Genomic DNA, 13721 nt, shown 5'->3' with positions numbered 1-13721 from the left:
GTGGTATACTGTTTGGGAGGTCTGCGGTCGAAATTTGGTCGAGGTCTAGGAAAGTTTTGGTGAGTGGGAGGTTATTGATGGTGGGATGGTTGAGTGTTGTAAGCTTGGTAGACGTGTGCGGGTTGGGAATATCTGGGTGAAGCAGGTTGGTATGTAGGGGGTGGAGGCGATTGATAGGTAGGTGGTGGAGTTTGGTAGGAAGGTGCGGGTGTTTGGAAATTTGGAGTGGGCTGATATGTAAGTGGAGATATTGGGTAGGTTTGGTATTTGACAGGTGATTTGGTTCTCTGTGCAACCATTACGGCACTTACGTCCCTCTTCTTGGACGTACCACCAGACTGTAGAGCCTTGTTGGTGGCTTGCAAAGCTTCAAAGTTTGTAACCATACCACTCTTGATACCTTCCTCAATCCTTTCTCCTAACTTGATGATGTCGGAAAACTTATGGTTCTCGATCAGCATCAGCCTTTCATAGTACTGCGGATCCTGAGCCCGAACAAAAAACTTGTTCATCTGTTCCTCCCCTAAAGCAGGTCGAACCTTAGCAGCCTCTGATCTCCAACGAGTGGCATACTCGCGGAATGTTTCTGTGGGTTTCTTCTTTAAATTCTGAACGTAAAACACATCCGGTGCATTTTCCATATTGAACCTGAATCTGTCCATGAAGTCGGACGCCATACTTACCCAGTTTGACCACTTCTTTGGGTCTTGGCTAATGTACCAGGACAGAGCATCTCCTTCCAGGCTCCTCATGAAAAGCTTCATGCGGTTCTTCTCGTTTCTTCCTACTCCGACCAGCTTGTCGCAGTATGTTCTCAAGTGAACCCCGGGATCCCCTGTACCATCAAATATTTCGAACTTGGGAGGTTTGTACCCCTCGGGCAGTTCGACATCGGGCTGTATGCATAGATCTTCATAGTTTAGTCCCTCAATTCCCTTACTACCTTCAACGCCTTGAATTCTGGTGGTCAACTTCTTAAGCTCTTCGGCCAGATTTCTGATGATCAAGTCCTTATTATCGGACTCGGGTGTGCTTGAGATAGGCTGGGTGGAGTGTGGCACAGTCTCTATGTAGATGGGGGTGTTGTGCTGGCTGTGGCAGTGGTCATTTGTGGAGTTCAATGGTTCCGGGATGAGCAGTGGAGCGTTGTTGGGAGTGTGGCAAGTATTGTAGTGGTGGTGAGGAGCGGGTTGCTTTGGGATGCTTGGTGGAGGTATGGGATTCTGAGTAACTTCCGGAGTAGTGAGGGAAAATGACAGACTTGCCAAATTCCGGACTTGATCAAGCTCTTCTTGGAATTTCAGTAGTTTTTGTTCTATCTGAGAGGCATTTTCCTTGGGGACCATAGCACTACGAGTGACCTCTACCCGTTCAGCTGAGTTGTTTGAATCTTCCATTTTTGCTTTTGTGCCTGACAAGACTGGGAGGAGGAGTAGGTGGAGGGCCCTTGGATCTTGTAAAATATGCTGATGTTGCCAGAGTTCACGAACTAACATTTGAGGAGGGGAATAAACAAAAAGTAAAAACAAAAAGGTGACAAGTTAGTAAGGATTATAAGAAAAGACGTTGCAATATATAAACACGTAGTGCGGGAAATATAAAAGCGTGTCATAATTTTGGGGACCTCGTTGTGCCCGAGGTAGGCCTAGCGACAAGTAAATTTGGAGAAATTAGAATGCTAAATGCCTCATTTTATTGATAAAAAGGTAGACGAATCCGAAACGACACTAAATAACATGAAAAAAATGTCACTAGTGGCCATAGGCCTTATTACATTTCTCAAAGCAAAAAGGAAAAGCTCCTATCTATTTGGTCCCAGAAGGACTTTCCCCAGGTTGAATGCTCTCGTTGATCAAATCCTCTAGCTCGCATAGGTTTACCAGTAAAAATGCTTTTGCCAGGTGTTCTCCTTCGTTTCCCTTAGAGTTCTGGCAGTCGGTGACTCTCTTCCTCACTTTTCCTTCCAATTCCAACAGACTGTATTCCAGATATTCCAACTTTTCGCTAGATTTGGCGGCTCTCTCTTTCCACTCATTGATTTGGTCATTTGATAGAAGACTCCTCCACCAGTCTAGTAAGAGTGGGGGTGTGCTAATCATACCGAAACTGGGGACCTCGTGCCTCATTTCTGCATGACAAAAGTGTTAGACCCTTACCCCCACCAGACTTGACTATTAAATATCAATAATCGGCATAAGAAGCATTTAGTTCTCCAAATGAATGCATAGAACGTGGTAGTGTCCGTTTGGGTTTCAAGGAAACCAGTGGACTTTGGACAAGGCTATCTTAAAGAGTCATCATGCGGACAACATAACTGACTCGGCTAGGTTTGACAATGATGCATGCACAATTAAACAGAGTAGGGTTTCTATGGAGTATTAGACTGGTACCCTTGAGCGGACAATTCAAGAGGGAAAGGCAAGGAACCGTCGACTACACCGTTGATCAACTGATTTTACCGCAAATATGCCTTTGCCGGATTTAGGGGGTGATAATATCGGAAGGGCGCAACCACTCATTATAAGCGTTGCTATGGTATTTTGTTTGGCATGAGTGGAATATGATGTTGAATATGTAGTTACAATAATTAAACAAATTGTCATGTATTTGCACGTTCATAGAGTAATAATTACAAAATTTTCTCATAATTTACAACAGTATTAAAGGAAAGCAATAAAGGAAAGCATTAAGAGAAATAAAGAAAAGAAACAAAGAGCCAAGTCAGTTTCGTAGTAGAAGAAAGAATAAATACTTAAAGGCATTTAAACAAGTAAAGATATGTAAAGAAACATACAATCACAAATAGCATGAAATGGTAAAAGCCTTAAAGATGTCCCCAGCAGAGTCGCCATGCTGTCGATGCCCCCTTTTTCTTGCGAAATTCGGTATATGACATTTGGGCGGGCAACTCATTTTCTTTTGGGAATTGGGTTTGCAATTTTGAAGAGTCGCCACCTAATGATTAAGTGAATTAGGACACTAAGAAGAAATTTGATTTAGAAAACCAGAGATTGGGTAAGGGCTTGAAATTATCTCGAGGGGAAGGTGTTAGGCACCCCTCAAGATCCACTAGTGTGGTTCCCGTCCATGCTACAATTGTGACTTTAAGTATAAACAACAAGTAAACAAATACTAAATAGCTTTCACATAATGGTTGCAAACCATTGAAGTACAAGAAAATAAAGAAGCTGAAATTTGGAAGAAAGCAATTTTAGAATTCTAGAAAAAAAAGAACACACAAGTAAAGGGGAAGGGGTTCGCACATAATTGATGCAAGTAATTGAAGTAAAAGAGGTTAAAGAAGCTGAAAATTAAACAATTTTAAAACTCTGAAAATATAGACAAGTAAAGGGAAGGGGGGTCCTAGGTTTATAAATAATATGGATCACCGCATACAACACCCGGTGACCGTTTATACACGTGGTGTTATCGCGTGGTCATCATATCCATATCTACCCTTCCCCGCCTCGTTAAGGTATTAAAGCGCGGAATGGTCTCGTTACTTATTGCATGCTATTACCCATCCCAATCCTATCTGTCCCGGAGGCATTTGGGGCTACTAGTCCTAAATGGGAGGGAGATTTGGGTTTTTCAGAGTTTAAACGGATAAAATTCTAAGGCGACAAACAAAAACACATAAAGCAGATGTGGGAAACACATAACAGTTAAAAGCGCTCAGACAGGCCTCCTCACTTAGAGACAGATTGTTTAGCATGTCTTGCACGTACTGGTTATGGTCTGAATTAAACTTAATACGTCAAGGCAAGCTGATTTATCACATATTTTCAGATAAGAATTTTGCATTAGGCCTGCCTGCTGGTTGTAATTATCAAAGACTGGTGCAGTTAATTGATTACCTAATGGCTTGCCTAGGTGAAACCTATAGGCATGATATCTAATGATGCAGGAGTACTGATTTTTAAGGAAGGCTTGCTGATTATAGAAAAACATAAGCTCTGCAGGTATTGAGGCCTGATACTTACTGATTTTAGACTTAGGCGAAATAGGCGATTCAGATTCAGATTAGTTGGTTACTCCTATAGGCATGCTTTCTAAGCGTTATTGATTTTAAAACGTTTATACAAATGCAAGAGTCTTATAGACATGGTATCTAGAAGGCAATTTGTTATTTAAACCTATAAATTGTTTGCCTAGAGATAGATGTTTATGCAGAAATTAAGAGATCCTATTGACAGGTTCTCTATATGAGGTGCAGAAAATGCACAATCCTATTGACATGTTCTCTATATGAGATGCAGCAATGCAGAATCCTATTGACATGTTCTCTATATGAGATGCAGCAATGCAGGAACTATTGATAGTATATCTATGTATGAAAGACAGGACTTATAGACATGATTTCTAAAATACAGAAAAACCTATAGACAGGATTTCGAGAATGCAGAAATGAAAGCGGGATACGATCGCAGAAGTAAATACCTAATAGCATGATGTCTACCCTTATGCATACATGAGTGGCCCTCCCCTTTTCACTATAAACCCCATAAGTTATTACAAATTATTATAGCGCAGAATGAATAAAGAAAATAAAACTACATCAGAAATTAGAGTACAACCAAGGAGAGCCTAATTCTGACTCCAGGTCTGAAACATGAAATAAACCAACTCCAAAGATCCAATTTCCTAAGACTTTCTCATTATTTGGGTGTGTCAGAGTTACCAGGAGCTTCATGAACTCCGGGCAGTGCTTACACCCAAATATATTGCAGAATTGAATTATAGTGCAGTGCGGAAGTGCCAGCCCACAAATGTCCAAGTTCAGAGGGAACTCAAGGTCCCAAAGTAAGGCTCATAGGAGGGAGGCAGAACTTAGAAACTAGGAATAGTGTAAGTGCAATAGAGGGGATTCTGGGGAAAACCAAGACAGGCTGGTGGTCATACCCAACAATTGGAAGTGCTGGCACACCCCAACCAGCTTGTTAGCCACATTGTTTGGGAGTTAGGATCCTTTGAAGGATCAAGCACAAACATGAACAACAATTTGGATGCTGCCATGCCTGAACCTTAACTCAAACACATAGAGGGAATAGGGGTACAGGAATTCACAATAGAAACATGTTCCAAGAAATTGACATTGCTGATTAACATTAAACACATGCAGTAATGCTGCCAGGGGTGTAGGGATTCACAGTAGAAACATATGCAAGGGAATTGACTTGCTAATTAACATTAAACATAAGTAGTAAAACAGACAGGGATGTAGAAACTGTAAAGTAAACACATTGGGATGAGGCTAAAACTTAAATTAGAACATACCAGTTTCAGGGAAACAAGAAAGTAAAAGCAGTAGTCTTGTAAAGCCAAATTGCAAGCAAATAGTCAGAATATCTCAGAAGAGAGTGGAGTGTTGGGTGAAGTGTAAGAGTATTGAAATTGAAAGTAAATAATGTCTGTTAGAGTATTGAACTCCAGGTTGTTAAAGTGCCGAAAGGTCGTGCCCTTTATAGTGCAGAAAGCAAGTAAGAAAAAGGTAAGAAAATAGTTTTGAAATCAATTACATAAGGTCTCCCTTTAATTAAGGGATTCTGATTTCAAACGGGCAGAATAAATAAGGAAAGAATTTTCTCAAAAATCTTCTCCAAAGTAGTACAAGAAGGGCAAATACACAGAAGCTATTTAAGGAAAGAGTTTGATAGCAACACGGTTTGTGCAAATAAGGAAAGGCAATCAATCAACAGTCAGTAAAAATCTGAAATTGAGTTTTGGTATGAATGAATCCAACCAGAAAAGGTGAAGAAAGGTTTAAATAAAGAAAATCAGTAACAATCAATCGAACCTTATTAAAAGGAATCCTGAATCAATCACAAATTGGCAAAACCCTTTTTGAAGGAAGAATTCCTCATATATAAAGCATACAAACATGTCAAACAAGAAAGAACTGTCATGCTAATTAGAGAGAATATAGTATAGAAAAGTTTAGAGTCATAAATGAAGGAGCTCAAATTCAGTACATAGACTCAGATATAGTTTGAGAGGATTCAGGGTTCCATAATAGAACCCTAGTCCAAACACAAGATCAAATTCGCCAAAAACCCCAAATCCTAGGGTTTTCAACTCGAATCAGATGCAGAGACGAGAAGACAAATAACTGAAACAGGCTCAGAGGTCTCTTTCAGAAACTCATGAGAGAACAAACAGGTAAAATAGCAGGTTCGAAACAAACATAGTGAAAAGCTGATTTGAAACATAAAGAACATGTTTTAAGAAGCTTGGAACTTAAAGAAGTTCAGAAGATAAAAAGGCAGTATAAACTTAAGGAAACAGTAGATGAAACATGTTTAGAACTCAAACAAAGGTCCAGTAAAGACAAACAAAGGACTAAAAGCTTAGTGGAAAAAATACATTAAAGTAGCACAAGGGTATCGAAAAGCCTGGCAAAAAGAACATGTAAGATAGACATGTGAAAGCATGATATAGAAACCAGTAGAAGGAAGAACGGAGCATACAATAGAAAACATGCATAATAAAGCAAACATAAGAACATAGGAGAAGAACATGCGAGGTAGAAAAGAGAACATAAAAAAATAGCATAGACAGATTCACACAAAGAAAAGAAGAAGAGGAGTCAGAAAACATTTTTAAACTTTTCAGAAACCCTAAATTGAAGAGAAACAAATTTTGAAAGAAAAGATTGGGGAAAACGTTTTAATACTTCCAGTAGAACACAGATATGGCATAGATTTAAGAAAACAACCAGAGAAAACCTCGAATAGCTTAGGGTTTCAGAGAAACCCTAGAAATGAGAAAGGCTTGGAAGAAAGTCCGATCTTGAGTCGGAGAGGTCAAAATAGGTTTGAAATGCTTTGGATGTGCCGGAGCAAGGCCGGAGAGGCCTCAAAGGCATGAATCTGGGAAGATTTGAAAGGACACCATCGAGGCCAGACCTCGAAACTTCGAATACCGAGGGTTTAAAGGTGGAGGGGGGTGAGTACAGGCTATCCATTGCCTGAGAAGCCATGGATTCCTGTGAGATTGTGGTCGGAGAAGATGAGAGAGGCTAGGGTTTCGTGGAACTTTCGAGAGAGTTTGAGAGAGGGACAGTATTCAAAGTCGGCTGATAGAGATAAATGAAGGGATTAGGGTAGGGTTAGGTGAATTGAAAAGGCAAGGGCTAATCGTGGCCGTTGATCAAAATGATCAACGACCTGGATTAAAAGATTGACCGGGCGAGTTGATTGATTGGGTCAGGGGTCGGGTTAAAATTGAAATTGGACCGGTCCAATTAGGGGTTATGATCGGGTCAATTGGATGGTCAATTTTGGCTATAATTGAAATAAATTGGGGCTATATATTAAATAGCTAGTTTTTCCCTTTTTATTTTATGAAAATAATAAAAATGATTTTGAAAACAAATTAAAAGTACTGGATCAATTAATAATATATAAATATTAATTCAAAAATATTTGAACCAATTTGATAATTATAAAATGCTATTAATCCTCAAAGTAGGCTAAAATTGCAATTATAAGCAATTTGACCTTTTAAAAATACCAAATAAATTTGTAAAAATGTATAAAAATTAGTATAGCTATATTTGGTAAAAATAAGTTATTCACCAAGATGATAATTTGGGAATAATTATTGGTTTTTTTATACTGCTAAAATGGACAATAAATTGGTTTAAAAATCTTTTAAAAAATGGAAAAAATAATAAAACACTTGGGCATGCTTATATATGCATATATATTTTATTTTGAAAGTATTTTGTATATATAAAAAATATACAGGGAAAAATTGGGTATCAACACATGGTATACTACAGAGTATACTAAGACCCCCGGTAATACAAGTAATCGTGATATACTTTGTAGTATACCAAGACCCCTATGCATATCAATAATCGTGGTATTCTATAGAGTATATGAAGAATAGTGGCATACCAACTGCATGGGAAGTACAAGTAACGATGGCATACTCTATAGTATACCAAGACTATTTGAAATAATTGGAATAATGGTATTCTCTATAATAAAACAATTGGATATATTAGCACCTCATCACATTAACTAAAAAATAAACTGAAATGAAAGAAAAGAAATTGAGATAGATAAAACCAATATATTCCTTGAACTTTTAGGGAATCTTATAGAAATGTCCCAAATAAGTCCTAACTTACCAACCTCTAGCCATTAATCATAGACTTATCAAAACTAGCCAAGCACATACAAAAATTAAAAACCTAAATAAATAAGAATTCTTTCTCTCCAAGAATCACAAGCAAAGATCTCCCTCTATATTTTTAAGCATGTTCAGCAGTATTAGATGCAAGACGGAAATGAAATTTTATGGATGAGGTAGCAAACAAGGTGATGAAATACAAAATAAATAAATAAATATACAAGATTCCAAAAATCTAAGCAAAAAGGGACCTTTTTCGATGGGTATGGAAGAAATTCATTGAAAACATATAGATGAGTCAATATACAAAATTTGAGAAAGATTGGAAGTTATTTGGACTGATTTGGTATCAAAATTCGTAGTTAAAATCGAGTTCAAAAAATTCTTCTCCGACACATGTATCAAACATGTATCTCACGCACAGGTATACATGGATATACATGTGATACACATTTGATACAAATATGATACATATGTGATACAAATATGATACATATATGAAACGGTCGATTGCAATAGTAATACCCAACAAGGAGTAGGGGTCGATTCCCACAGGAGCTATACGTGGGAGTTAGGAGATCATATTATAGCATTCGAGTTTGAACTATCTCAATTTACACTTCCACAAATTGGGATTGTTTCTATGTCTATTCTAAACTAAGATTGCAAAGTTAATAAATGAAACTAGGGAGTTGTTTTTGTTATTTTTTCAAGTTTTATAAAAAGCCTAGGGCTATGACTATCACCTAGGTGTTTGCCTAATAGGATATAAACCTTAATGCTTGTTTTGTTGATCGGGGTGTATAATAGCTATCAACACTGAATTACCCACCCAATACCTCTCGATCAGATAGTGATTTTGCCCAATTTGGCTTTCTCAAGTCCAAATGGGTATTGCACAAAACGGTTGGTAAAAGCTCAAGTCGGGTTATTACTATCTCTAGGTTGAATCCTTTAATTGGGATTATCAATCTCTCGATTGACCCAATTTCTTGTTAGCCAAGTTTTCCTAGACTAAGTCTCTTTCTCAAGTAGAGACTAAGTCAAATAGGCATGAACTAATATTTGCAACCATTAATTCCACAAATTAAAGCATGAACAAGGCTAAATAATAAACACCCAACCATAAACAAGCATTAAATAAAACACCCATAAGGTTTACACACTAGGGTTGGTCACAACCCTAGTATAAATCTAGCTACTCATGCTTGAAATGGAATAAATAGAAGAAGATATGCTAATTAAACTCATATTGTAAAATCAAAATGATAAAATCTATGTTAAAATATCCCAAAATATGAAAACTACTAAAAGAAGTAAAAAGAACGACGATTGTAGCTGCTGATGCCAAAAGTTAACCTAAAATTGTGAAACTCGTCTATTTATACAGGGCTGGAAATTTCGGACAAAAATGCCCTTTGGGAGGTTCTGAGGCCGCACAATTCCATGTGCGGTCCGTAGAATTTCTCAACTTGTCAGGACTGGAAGTCTGCGGCCGCAATGCACTCTTTCTGCAGTCCGCAGATTTGTAACTGCGGTCGCATCTTGCATCTTCTACGGTCCGCACTTTTACCTCTATGGCCGCATAGCACTTGTGATGGTCATATATTTCTTGCATCTTCTAATATTTAATGGTCACTTTTGAACTATCGACCGTTTCATAACCGTGATGCCGGTCAACATGTCTGTGGTCGCCAGGCAAGCTAATACCTCATACTCGTATCCCAACAACATCACTGAGTACCTTACAGATGCACGGGTGGAGCTGAAATATTTTGATACGAAGGTGCGGGCGAAGAAGCCCTTCTCATGGTATTCTCTAATGGATGCACACAACCTTAAGAGAAAGGGTCAACCTACTACCACCATTTGCCAGTCTGATGAGCCATCAGTGGTACCTGCACAGACAACCGACATGCCATCCACTTCAGTAGAGCCTTCAGCCAGTGCAGTTGCCATGCCCCCACCTTCAGGATAGGATGGCCTTTACCTGACTAGCTAACTGAACTAGCCTGATAGGATGACCTCTACCAAAAGAACCCCTGGATCCAGACGAGGCACCACTGAATCCTCCAAAATGACGGGGCCTCTTGTCAGAGGTCGTCTCCCTAGCCTGCCCTATGATGCGCTCGATCCTCCTGGTGATCTCTACTACTCGACTGAAGGAAATATCATCCTCGGTCTCTCTGGCCATCTGTAGCCTGATACCTTATGTAAGGCAATCTATAAACCTCCGCACCTTCTTCCTCTCAGTAGGGATCAAGATAGCTGCATGGTGTGATAAATCCACAAATTTGGTCTCATACTCAGTAACGATCATGCTGCCTTGCTGACTATGCTCAAACTGACTGCGGAACTCCTCTCTCTAAGTGAAGGGAATGAACTTCTCCAAGAACAACTATGAGAACTGAGCCCAAGTGAGAGGAGGTGAACCAACTGGCCTGCCCTATACATACACCTGCCACCATCTCTTGCTAGAACTATGCATTTGAAACACTATGAAATCAACTCCGTTGGACTTCCCTATACCCATATTGCGTAATATCTCATGGCAACAATCTAAGAGATCTCGGGGGTCCTCAGAAGGTGCACCACTAAAGTGAGGGGGAAATAACTTGGTGAACTTGTCCAACCTCTTCAGCCCCTTTGCTGACATCACGGGTCTTTTCCTGGGCTGTGTAGCAATAACATGCTGAACTACCCTAACTGGTAGAACTACTGGGGTCTGATACCACAGGAAGCACACCCGCGGCCTAACCATAGTCTCCATAAGACCAACCATGCGAACTTATAGCTTGTTTGGCCTAGCTTCTAAAATCAGCTTATTTTGAGAAGTGCTTTTCTCAAAAGTACTTTTGTGAGAAGCAGTTTGTGTTTGGCTAATTAATTTAAAAAGCACTTTTGAGCAGTAATTAGTATTTGGTAAAGCTTTTGAAAACTGCTTCTAAGTTTATTTTTCTCAAAAGTACTTCTCAGAAAAGTGCTTTTGGAGAGAAGCTACTTTTTTCTGCTTCTAGAAAACTGCTCCTGCTTCTCCTCAAAAGCACTTTTTTTCCTTATAAAAGCTTGGCCAAACACCTGAATTTTTGGCCAAAAAGCACTTTTGGCCCAAAAAAAAGCTTGGCCAAACAGGCTATAAGGCATCCCAAAGCATTGAGATAGCAATGAACCCTTTTGGGACTTGAGCTAGTCCCATTGGCTCGGTCGGAACATGAATCTTAGCATCCTACTCTATCTGAGGCTCGACAGCGAGTGTCGTTACACGTGCTCTAGGCTGAGTTCTACCTCTACCTTTGGCTCTTCCTCGGCCCCAGCCCCTACCCCTGGTAGTGGCTGATCTGTTGTGGATGTCATACATGTCCTCACCATTTGTGAGAGAATAAGAGAAGAATGATTTAAACTCAATGATAGAACAAAGTCGTACGATAGAAAAAGAAAGAAAGTGAAATTTCCTAAAACTTTATAGCCTCTAGAAGATAAGTACAGGCGTCTCCGTATCGATCCTCAAGACTCTACTAAGGTTGCTCATGACTCGTGAGACCTAGGCAACTTAAGGCTCTGATACTAACTTGTCACGACTCGAAATGACAACCAATCAGGATCGTGATGGCGCCTAACAATGCTTGCTAGGCAAGCCAACACACAACAGATAAGCAGGAAGAACTGCTATAAAAGACTGACAATAAAATAATAACATAATGTAAAGGCAATTATGATATAAGCACAATATGTTTAAACCAACATCTAAAGAGAATATCTCAAGATGTGGAGTCACAATTACATGAGCTTCTAGATCATACTAAATACCCCCTTCGTTTCAATTTATGTGAACCCATTTGATTGGGCACAAAACTTAAGAACAGAGAGAAGACTTTTGACTTGTGGTATAAAATGAGGCACATATATTTTGTGTGGCTATAATTTATTACATAAAGGTAATTGTTTCCAAATAGGGAAATGAGTCATTCTTTTTGGCACCGACTAAAAAAAATAGGTTCACATAAATTGAAACGGAGGGAGTATAATTTTTTGAAAGGACATACAACACTATCCGAAGAAAAATGGAAACAGTACATGGGAACTAGGAAAGTGACTCTAAGTCCTGCAAACGGAGTGTAGCTCTACCTTGAATTACCATCTGGTATCGCTAAGTACCTCTCGGGACTCCGATAGTACCAATGTCAGAATTTTCACAAGAAGTGTAGAAGTGTAGAAGTGTAGTATGAGTACAACCGACCCAATGTACTCAGTAAGTGTCGACCCTAACCCCGACGAGTTAGTGGCGAGGCTAAGACAAGATACCACTAAAAACCTGTGCAAATATATATCAAGAAGTAGCAAGTAACAGATAAACAATCAACCAACATGATAGGGATATGTAAAGGGAAGAATAAACTGAAACAATACCTAAAGGATCACCAAGTAAATCTCTTCCCAAAGTAAATAACGAAACCACCAAGTAAAGTTCACATTTCAAGTATCAAGATAAATCGCAATGAAATCAATAAATATGCACGACATTATCCTTCGTGCTTTTACTCTTATCCTCACGTAATAAAATAACCAAGCAAGTGCATGACATCACCCTTTGTTCTTTTACTCTCATCCTCATATGATAATAATAATAAATCATATGTACGATATCACCCTTCGTGCTTTATCCTCACGTTCAATCAAGCAGTTATATCAATATGCAAATAAGGCAGGGAAGCACCCTTCGTGCTTTTCACTCTTCCTCGCCAAGCAATCACAACAACACAATACCAAGTAAGGTGGGAAGCAAATTCAACTTTAGCAATGGTATATGAACACAACTCATCATATGAGAATCTTTCAACAATTTGTGCCAACAACTAATCAATAGGTTCCACGATTTCAATACCAATATCAAAATAATCTCAATATAAGGAATAACATGAAAGCGATTAATCAAAGAATTGATAGTCTATCTAAAGCATGAAAGACATAATACACAAAATAACATGGTACACGTAAGGCTAATTCCACCTGCATTCTTACCCCATGGCCAACACATATACACTCGTCACCTTGCATATACACTGTTCCCAACACATAAATCACATAGCAAACAGACTCAATTCTACCTTATTTCCCTCAAATCAAGATTAACCAAGTCACTTACCTCTTTTCGGAACACAATCAATAATCAACCATGGCTTTTTCTTTAGAACAAGCCTCCAAACCAATAGAATCTAGTCAAATATAGTTCAAACAATTCAAAACAAGCTTTAAAAACTACCCACGAATAAAAAAGGTTCGTTTTTTAAACATAATTGAAAAGATCAACTAAAAGTTAACTCGGGTCCACGTTGTCCAAATCCGAGATTACGACCACATCCTGATTATCCATCACCCCAGAGTTCGAATATGTGATTTGTTTGAAATCCAACCTCAATTCGAGGTCTAAATTTCAATTTTATAAAATTCCTAAAGTTTAACCAAAACCCCTAATTTCTACCTTGAAATTCATAGATTTGATGATGAAATTCATGAAAAAGTAATTGAAAACAAGTTAAAGTTACTAAACATTGAATTTGCGAAGAAAATGCTCTCCAAAGATC

This window comes from Nicotiana attenuata, unplaced genomic scaffold (genome assembly GCF_001879085.1).
Source record: "Nicotiana attenuata strain UT unplaced genomic scaffold, NIATTr2, whole genome shotgun sequence".
In the NCBI taxonomy this organism is placed as follows: Eukaryota; Viridiplantae; Streptophyta; class Magnoliopsida; order Solanales; family Solanaceae; genus Nicotiana; species Nicotiana attenuata.
This window is presented reverse-complemented; position numbering follows the sequence as displayed.